We start from the raw sequence: 10,000 nt of genomic DNA on the forward strand, positions 1-10,000 counted from the left end.
CATCCTATCTCCCTAAGTCCTCCCTCTCTCCCTCTTTCCGTCCTGTGTGCGTTTGCGCGTGTGGTGTTGGAGGAAGAGATTAGAATGAGGAAAGAATGCTAGCTGAATGGACACATCATTCGATCGACAGATATTTAAATAGATAGGTATGTAGTATGTGACTTTCACTCAACTGCAATGAAATTTAAAGATGTTTAATTTGGGAACAAATTGCTGCCAGAGAAGGTAAAATTGTTTAATTGCATCCAGCTTGACCTCCCTTTGAAGCCCGGTGCGTTTCTTCGACTAATGGCTATTTCTTGCGATTTCATTAGGTTTTCATTGCCACTTTAATCGTCTGTGCAGTCTTGCATTTGCTCTCTTGTGTGGATTTGCAATTTCATGTGAATGCACCATTCGCTTTGCCGGTTCTTCCCCTGTGACCCGCTGACCTCGTAGTCAGTTTTGCCAGTTTGCACGACTCGTGTTTTTTTCTTCTTGCTCATGCTGAGCCTCCCTGCCACCGCCGCCGCACTATATGGCCAGTATATTACCCAGCATTAACTTCCTATCTCCTTTTAATTAATTAGGGGAACTTCCTCCTTCCTCCCATTCGCCGCACGCTCTTGAAGTCTGGGAATCGGGTGGCTGAGATTTAGACTAAAAGGGCAGTAAGAACGTGAATAAAAAATGTTTTTGAGTGAATAGATACATAAAAACGTACTCACAGACATACACACATATAGATAAATAAATGAACAAAGAAAATAATAAATAGTGACCATACATGTCCGTTTATGTGTGTGATGGCGTTAGGGCGAGGAAGAGAGTAGGGAAAGAAGATAAAATGGGAAAGTGAAGAAGGATGGTTGGTGCGAGGAGGAGGACAAAGAAAAGAAGGAAGACAGACACAGATATAGAAAGTAAACTCCTGTGATCTTATTTGAAAACATTCCTCGGACGGACCAAAAGCAAACGTATCATGGGATACCTGTTGACACGTTAAGCATAAACGTTATTCAGGAAATATTTACTGTCTGCATATTTCACTTTTTGGGATTCAGGACATTTCAGGCCTCAACGCGAATACCTTTCGTCATTCCTTTTGTGGTTTTCTGTTTTCTTATTCTTATTCTCCTTCCTTTCTCTTTCGTAAATGTTGTAAGTGTATCCTTATAATATTCTGTTACCTGAATTAGACCCTGAGTTAACTTTAATGTCCGGAGCGTTGCGTGTCTGTCGTGGTCGGGAAGGTTTGTGTGCGGAGCCTCGGGGTAGCTTCTCTGACCGGCTGACGTGTTTTTATATTTGCATTTGCTTGTATTTTGTGTGTATTTTTGAATGTATATATTTTTTTTTCTATGCGGCCGAACATAGCATGTTTTGTCTCACGATTTTTATTAAGATTTTTTCGCTCTGGACGTTTCATATTTTTTTTAGGTCAAGAACATTGTCCTCGCGACGGCCGGGCTTTTATTTTTAGTAACGTTAATTAATCGAGTCCGATGATTTCCTCATATTTTTCCTGCTGGTGTTTTCCCTGGACTTGATTTTGTGTGTTTGTGAATATATGATATTCTATTTTGACCGTCACAATTATCATCTTATTATATTTCTTTTCTCTTTTCCAGGTGAGTGTTGCACACGGAGCAGTGGCACAATAGTGAGAAGGATGCTTCCCTCAGGGTTTGTTCAGCACGCCTTATAGCCCATTGACAGGTTCCTTCGGTTTTAGAAGAGATTTATTGATCTAACCTGCCGGGTAATTCGTGTTGCAGCATGCCTAGGCACATAAGTATATTCACATGCACATATGATTACGCACACACACACGAAAATAAAGCATTTTCTGTCATTCACTTCATCCCCTTTTCCTTCTTTTGTTTCTCCCACCACTTCTCTCCACGCTCCTCCTCCTCCTGCTTCTTAACTCTTTTTTTCTAAATTGCCGTTTTCTTCTTTCTCCTCCACCTCTTCCTCCTTCTTATTTTTCTTTTCTCCCTCCTCCTCCTCTTCCTCCTCCTCCTCCTCCTCCTCCTCCTCCTCTCCTCCTCCTCCTCCTCCTCCTCCTCCTCCTCCTCCTCCTCCTCCTCCTCCTCCTCCTCCTCCTCCTCCTCCTCCTCCTCCTTACTCTCTCAGACGTAGTTCATAAGAGACGGATAATCTCGAGAGAGGAGAGAAACCTCATTAGGAAGGAAGGAAAGGAGGGAGAGGGAGGGGGGGCCGCTTGAGGTGGGGGGGGTAGGGAGTCTCAGAGTAGGTAGAGGAGATTAAAAAATCTGAGAAATGCAAACAAAGAAAATGATAAATCTTTTTTCGAGAACGAATTAGGCTAGGTAAACATTTTGAGAGGAGAAGGGAGAGGGCGATGCAAAGACAAAGAGAGAGAGAGAGAGAGAGAGAGAGAGAGAGAGAGAGAGAGAGAGAGAGAGAGAGAGAGAGAGAGAGAGAGAGAGAGAGAGAGAGAGAGAGAGAGAGAAAGAGAGAAAGAGAGAGAGAGAGAGAGAGAGAGAGAGAGAGAGAGAGAGAGAGAGAGAGAGAGAGAGAGAGAGAGAGAGAGAGAGAGAGAGAGAGAGAGAGACTAGCAGAGTGATTAGTAGATGGATAAATAGATAGAAAGACAAAGAAGAAATAGTAGGCAGATGCACAGATAAAGAAACGGAGAAAGAAGCAAAGTGACAAACAGCGATCGAAAGAGCCGAAATGAGCGCGAGAGAAGAGGAAGCTGCAAATAAGGGGTTAGAGCGAAAGCCGTCCATAAAGGTGGATGGGAATAAACTTGAATAATGGAAGAGAGAACCAGCAAAGAGAGAGGGGAAGAGGAAACAATTGCAGAAAGCGTTGGAACAGAAGGTAAACGGAGGGTAAGAAGCACTGGATAGTAAAGAAGGGAAGGAGCGGAGAGAGAGAGAGAGAGAGAGAGAGAGAGAGAGAGAGAGAGAGAGAGAGAGAGAGAGAGAGAGAGAGAGAGAGAGAGAGAGAGAGAGAGAGAATAAGAGAGAAAGAGAGAATAAGAGAGAGAGAATAAGAGAGAGATAATAAGAGAGAGAGAGAGAGTAAGAGAGAGAGAGAGAGAGAGTAAGAGAGAGAGAGAGAGTAAGAGAGAGAGAGAGAGAGAGAGAGAGAGAGAGAGAGAATAAGAGAGAGAGAGAGAGAATAAGAGAGAGAGAAAGAGAATAAGAGAGAGAGAGAGAGAATAAGAGAGAGAGAGAATAAGAGAGAGAGAGGGAAAGAAAAAGAAAAAGAAAAAGAAAAGAGAGAAGGAAAGAGAGAAGGAAAGAGAGGGGGAGGGAGGGAGGGAGAGAGAGAATTGGGGGTAGGAGCAGTATAAATCCATATTAAGGAGGCCACAAAGGAGATGAAACAAAATAGGGCTACTCCTCATAAAACTTTTTTCACTTCTTTTCTTTTCTTTTCTCTCTTTAAAGCTTCGGTTGACACACCAGTTATGAATAATTTCACAAAGGACGGACCGAGTTCTCTCTCAAGTCGGCAAGGAGGTAGAAAAGGGGACGAAGAAGGAGCTGGAAAGGAGGGAAAGGAGAAGGAGTAAGTAGGAAAAAGTAGGTGGGAGACGGCACAAGTGATGAGGAGGGACACGAAGAAGGAAGATAAATAAGAAGGAAAACGGATGAGGGGAGGTAAAAGAAGAACCAAGATTTTAGGAAAAAGTGGAAGAGGAGGCGGAAGAGATGCAGAAGGGAGGAAAATGAGAAATAAGCGGAGCGGATGAGCAAGACGGGAGGAAAGGAAGGAGAAGGGAAAATGAGGAGAATGAGAAGCAAGTAGGGAGGAGGATGGGCTCGTGTCCGGGCATCAATTAAGGGAATTATCAAAGGACGAAGCTGCGCTCTAAACAGCTCCTCATCGCCGTGTCGCCCGTAATTGGTTCCCGAGAACGGAAGTATGATTCCTAATGAGGCGGTGGATATTGGGATAAGAATTGTACCAAGAGAGGGATTATGGTACACAGTGTTTAAGAGGGTTTACGACAGTGGAACGATGGGTAGGAGAAAAAGAAGAAAATGAAGCAGGAGGAAAAAAGTACAGGAATTCGGTTTGTGGTGATGATGACGACGATATTAACTTCGCCTGTGAATGGGATCCTTTTTTGAACAAGCTTGTTGACAAGTCAATATGATAATATTTATATATGCCAGAAAGAGAGTAAAAAAAGAATGGAGATGGGGAGGGGAAGGGAGGGGCAGGGGGTTACGATGGGGGAGGGGGATAACTATGGTTGTAATGACCCAAACTAATATTAGTAATATAACATGTTAGGGGAGAGAAACTGCTCTTTTGCGTCAGGGGCCGGAGGGAAACTGTCGTTTGTTAAAGAAACGTTTAGGTTACGTAAAGTCGGAGAAGGTAAAGGGGATGATAACGAGAGAGGATGGAAGAGAAAGGGGTAGTAGGTGGAGGTGGAGGTGGAGATGGTGGAAGAGGTGTAGGTGTAAGTGTAAGTGTAAGTGTAGGTATAGATGTAGGAGAAGAGGAAGTAGAAGAATATATGTGATAGAGAGGGGATAATGGCGAGGCGCAGGGGACGAGCAATGCTGTAAAGTATGTGTGTAAGTCTGTGTATTTATTTTGTAACATTATCATTTAATTAGAGATATATATGCATGGCAGGGCTGAGAAGGGCAAGGCAGGGGAGGGCAAGACAAGGCAAGCAGACGGGAAGAGGAGACATAAGCGAAGGCAGAAGGAAAAAAAAGAACATGTAAAGTATGAGGGAGGGGGGGGGGAGAAGGATAGAGAGAGAGAGAGAGAGAGAGAAAGAGAGAGAGAGAGAGAGAGAAAGAGAGAGAAAGAGAGAGAAAGAGAAAGAGAAAGAGAAAGAGAAAGAGAGAGAGAGAGAGAGAGAGAGAGAGAGAGAGAGAGAGAGAGAGAGAGAGAGAGAGAGAGAGAGAGAGAGAGAGAGAGAGAGAGAGAGAGAGAGAGAGAGAGAGAGGGAAGAACAAGAGGGGAAAAGGCCAAAGAAAAATAGAGGAAGGGGTTGTGCATATTCTAGTGACGGGGGTAATGCACTGCGGGAGGAGAGTTGTAATGGAGTTAGACGGCCGCTCCAAAGTTATAGCAGAAAGAACGTCTTTGTAAAATCCTTAACCGGCAGGACTAAAAAGAATAGGTCCCGCTTGTTATTTTTGTATTTATTGTCTCGCTTTTGGAAGTTTCTTGAATATCTTTTTAGCTTTGGTGAGGGAGAGAGATAGCATGTAAGAGAGAGTAGATCTCTGTTGAACTCTTTTTCTCTCTCTCTTCTTTTTGGTGTTGCCGACGAATTTAGGAATGGAAGAATATTATTTTAAAAAGTAAGGATCCAGGAAAAATAAATTGGGGACATATGTTGACCATTTGTTTTATATCATGATTAAAAAAATGAAGGACACACTGTTACCTTATTATAAAAGCCTTCCCTTTCACAAAACGAGGGAGAAAAACGGCCACCTCGGCAAACAGACCAGCGTCCCGACGCAATCAACCTGGGAGTCTTGACCTTACCTGCACAAACGAGTCTTAAATGTTAAACCTGTGGAAGCGTGTGTGAGGGTCGAGGGTGTGCGATGGAGGGTGGTGAGGTTCAGGGTTGGGAGGGAGGGATAGGGATACTCAGGGTGAAAAAAGAGGACGTTGTAGGGTGGATATGGGGTTATCAGGGGGGATAAGGGAGGAGGAGGGGGAGGGCAAGAAGGATCCAGTCGCTTTGTTTACCTTCTTCTCATTGGTCACGTGGAAATTTAATTCACTTGACCGTTGTTTGTTTTGATCAGCGAGAGTGGTTTAGGGAGACAGGATAAGGGGGCGGGGATGGGGAAGGGGAGGTGTGACGTGGAGAAAGAGCTGCACTATTAACGAGATGAGAAGGAAGTGTGTATGAGAGAGAGAGAGAGGGAGGGAGGGAGGGAGAGAGAGAGAGAGAGAGAGAGAGAGAGAGAGAGAGAGAGAGAGAGAGAGAGAGAGAGAGAGAGAGAGAGAGAGAGAGAGAGAGAGAGAGAGAGAGAGAAACAAGAAGTAAAGAAGAAGAGAGGGTGCACCAGAGGATCGAGAGAGCCAGCATCACAAAGGGTGGAATTCCTAATACATGCGGAATTCTTGTACTGATACTGTTGTCGGCGCAGGGACCTTTTAAGCCGATTTTGAAGCTTTGACGAGCACATTGGCCAAACTCATTCCATCAGAGCTGCTCCGTGATCAAAGTAGAAGACTACTTTCCAACCTGCTCGCCCTTCCTTGAGTGGCCTTTCTTCCTCAACCTCTCTGTACGAATTTATGAATATTAATGATAGCGTAGTTTACTGTGGGTAAGGCTTGCAGTAGGGTGACTGTGCCGCATCAAGATTTCCAGGAACAGTTTCTTTTCGCGATTGTTTCCTTCTTTACCAGAAAATTTCTTAGAAGTACACGCATGTAAAACAAACGCACACGCACACGCACACGCACACGCACACACACACGCACACACACACGCACACACACACGCACACGCACACGCACACGCATACGCACACGCATACGCATACGCATACGCATACGCATACGCATACGCATACACATACACATACGGATACACATACACATACACATACGCATACGCATACGCATACGCATACGCATACACATACACATACACATACACATACACATACACATACACACACACACACACACACACACACACACACACACACACACACACACACACACAAACACAAACAAAAAAGTACGTATCCCTTTACTCATAGCTGTTTGGAAAGCTAAGAATTACCCATGGGGTCAGATCGTCCGGAAGATATTGCAAACTTGAATTAGGTATCAGCGCTTGTACTGTTTCCCGCTCTGACTGGGTTTTGTTGTAGTGCAACTGTATTTTGGTGCGTAAAGTGAGTATCTTGAAATTATGTCGCAATACCTTTGTTTCTCTCTCTCTTTCTCTCTCTCTCCCTCTCTCCCTTTCTCCCTCCCTCTCTCTCTCTCTCTCTCTCTCTCTCTCTCTCTCTCTCTCTCTCTCTCTCTCTCTCTCTCTCTCTCTCTCTCTCTCTCTCTCTCATGAGAATCATATATTCCTCCGACGAGTGGACATCCGGCTGCATTCAGTGACTCGTAATCAATAGCCTTCCATAAAGTTTTAACTAAAAGCAGCCGAACGGGGCTCTGGAGGGCGGCGCACAGCTCGCCTCGCCTCCGGGAGTGCTCGGCTGAAGGACTCGTATTCTGCTACTTAGTCACAATTAGGAGCATTAACATCCGGACAACTTTTGAAGAAAAAGAAGAAGAAAAAATTGTGAGAGAGAGAAAAAAAAAGAACAGATGGATCTTCATTTGCCAACTCGATGACTGCTCAGCTTTCCGACCTAACTTTAAGTACCAAAATTAAATGACATCAGGATGGGGAAATTACCTATAACTCCTACGAAGCGTGAGTTGATGCCGGCGGAGCGGGTCGAAAGAACGATCTGGAATGCTGTATGCTCGGCTGGAAATGTCATGGCTTCTCCTCGGAATACGGCGGCGCGGAGTCGGGTTGTCTGTCGGTCGTTCGGGCTTAGTGATGCAACGGGCGTTTTGTTATTTGGCGCTGCCCCTCCCTCGGTTTCCCCCTATTAATACATGGAGTTTTTGGTTATCTGTTTATATATGTGTGTGCGTATATGTATTACTACATATATATAATATATTTTTTATATATAATATATATATGATATATTGTAAGTTTCGCATTAAAAACTACGCAGTTCCATTTTTTGGAACTGTTTTAGTGTGCATCCAAATAAACACACACACACACACACACACACACACACACACACACACACACACACACACACACACACACACACACACACACACACACACACACACACCACACACACACCGCACACACACACACACACACACACACACACACACACACACACACACACACACACACACACACACACACACACACACACACACACACACACACACACACACAAGCGTGCGCACACACAGGCAGGCAGGCAGACGTAGCAAACCCTCCTATTATTTTATGTATCCCCTACAGAAAGTCCATTGTAATTTCCTAATGATACTTCTCGTTTCGGAAAAGCTGACCCTTGCTCCTTTGATTGCCAGAGTTTCATTAAAGGAGACTTGTATGAGATGGCGGAGGTTTTAATCTGACCCTCTCTTTTTGCGGGCTTCCAGGTTTCGAGAAAATGATAGGATGAAATACACGCGCGCGCGCATTTCATCCTATCATCCTATATATATAGATACACATGTATCTCTATATACACGTGTATATATAGATACATACACATGTATAAACCATTATATTATGTGAATATGTGTGTGTGTGTATGCATGTATGTATACATGTATACATGTGTTTGCGTGTGCATTCTCTCTCATGCCTTTTGTGAATCAGTGTTGCTGAATTTTATTGTCTCTTTCTGTTATCGTTTTTTCCAGTGACTTGGGTTCGCTCAGGAAGAGGTTAAGTCTTTGGCAAATACATTCTTACCTCATGTATTTTGCTTCTTTAAAGCTGATGTTTCGTACAAATGTATACAATCGCACACTTTTGTATATATGCTCGCAGTTTTTATTTTTTATTTTTTATTTAATTTTGTTTTTTATCCATATTGTTTTTGACTTCACAGCACAGTCTCCCCCCTCCTTTTTTACGGTAAATGAAATTGGAATTCTGATTGGAATGATAAAGATGAAGGCATGGTCTTTTATAAAGGATTGTTTTTCGTTTGTGATATACACAGGCAGGCAGTTGTGGCAAGCGAAGTGTGGTTTCCAAAGGCTGAATTAAACGTATCATCAGCGCCACATATGTTGGAACTGGTGTTTACATACATGTTTAGGTGTTTTTATTTTATCTGGTAAATGTTGGTGTAGTATATAAACTGATTTATTGTATTCAAACAGTTGATTTACATTTAATTCGCGCGATTGGCTCTTCAAATACAATAACAGTTCGTTGTCGATATAATGAAAACAATTACGATCGTAGCGTTTTTGAAAAATATTTGTGAAAATCTAGACCGTTTCTGAAATGTTTTTTTTATTATATATTTATTTATTTTATTATATATTTATTTATCACCACCACCAACATCAACATCACCACCAACACCACCAACACCACCAACACCACACCAACACCACACCAACACCACCACCAACACCAACACCAACACCAACACCAACACCAACACCAACACCAACACCACCAACACCAACACCAACACCAACACCAACACCAACACCACCACCACCAACACCACCAACACCACCAACACCAACACCAACACCACCAACACCAACACCACCAACACTACCAACACCAACACCAACACCACCACCACAACCACCTTTTCAAAAAATGGTTATTCTCTTGCATCCGTGCTCCTTTCCATGGTGTTCGGAGCGCGGCTTTTCGGTCACTATGGAAACGCTAACACTGCATCTCGGAGGGTGATGCTTGTTGCCGACTCTTCTTTAGAAATTTCTCCGGCTTGTTTTGAAATGTTAAAACCGCGCTATTTTATTTTAATTCTTCCCTGTTATCTCCGTGTCCGCTTCACTCTTCTTTTTTCTCCACCGTCATCGGTGTTGCTACACTTTGCAGTCTTCATTCTTCTTCGTTGTCTTTTTCTTCTGTTCTTCTCCAGTTTTTTCTTTATCTGTGTTTTTTCGTATCCTTTCTGGTAATCTCCCTTCCTCTTCTCGTTTTTCTCCCCTTCTCTCTTCGATTTTTTTTATTTATTATTCTCTTTGTTACGGGTTTGTCATTTCCCTTGTCTCTACACTTTTACCTTTTATATAGATAAATAAGTTATATTTCCCATCCTTTCTCCCCTTCTCTTTCTTCTTCTATTCTATATTTTCTCCCCTCTCTTATTTTCCCGAAGTCCTTTACTTTTTCGCTTGTATTCCCCACTTTCATCTGTTATCCCCATCCGTGTCTTCTCATTCATTTATCTTCTTCCTTTTATTTTCCCGATTCATCCCCGTCTATATA

General features: G+C 43.2%; 1 protein-coding gene across 1 annotated transcript in view; it reads left to right on the plus strand.

The window, feature by feature from the left end:
- LOC125031263 (neurobeachin-like) overlaps positions 1–10,000 on the plus strand; it is a 1,410,248-nt gene that overhangs the window by 309,020 nt on the left and 1,091,228 nt on the right.

Source organism: Penaeus chinensis, chromosome 2 (assembly GCF_019202785.1).
Source record: "Penaeus chinensis breed Huanghai No. 1 chromosome 2, ASM1920278v2, whole genome shotgun sequence".
Lineage (NCBI taxonomy): Eukaryota > Metazoa > Arthropoda > Malacostraca > Decapoda > Penaeidae > Penaeus > Penaeus chinensis.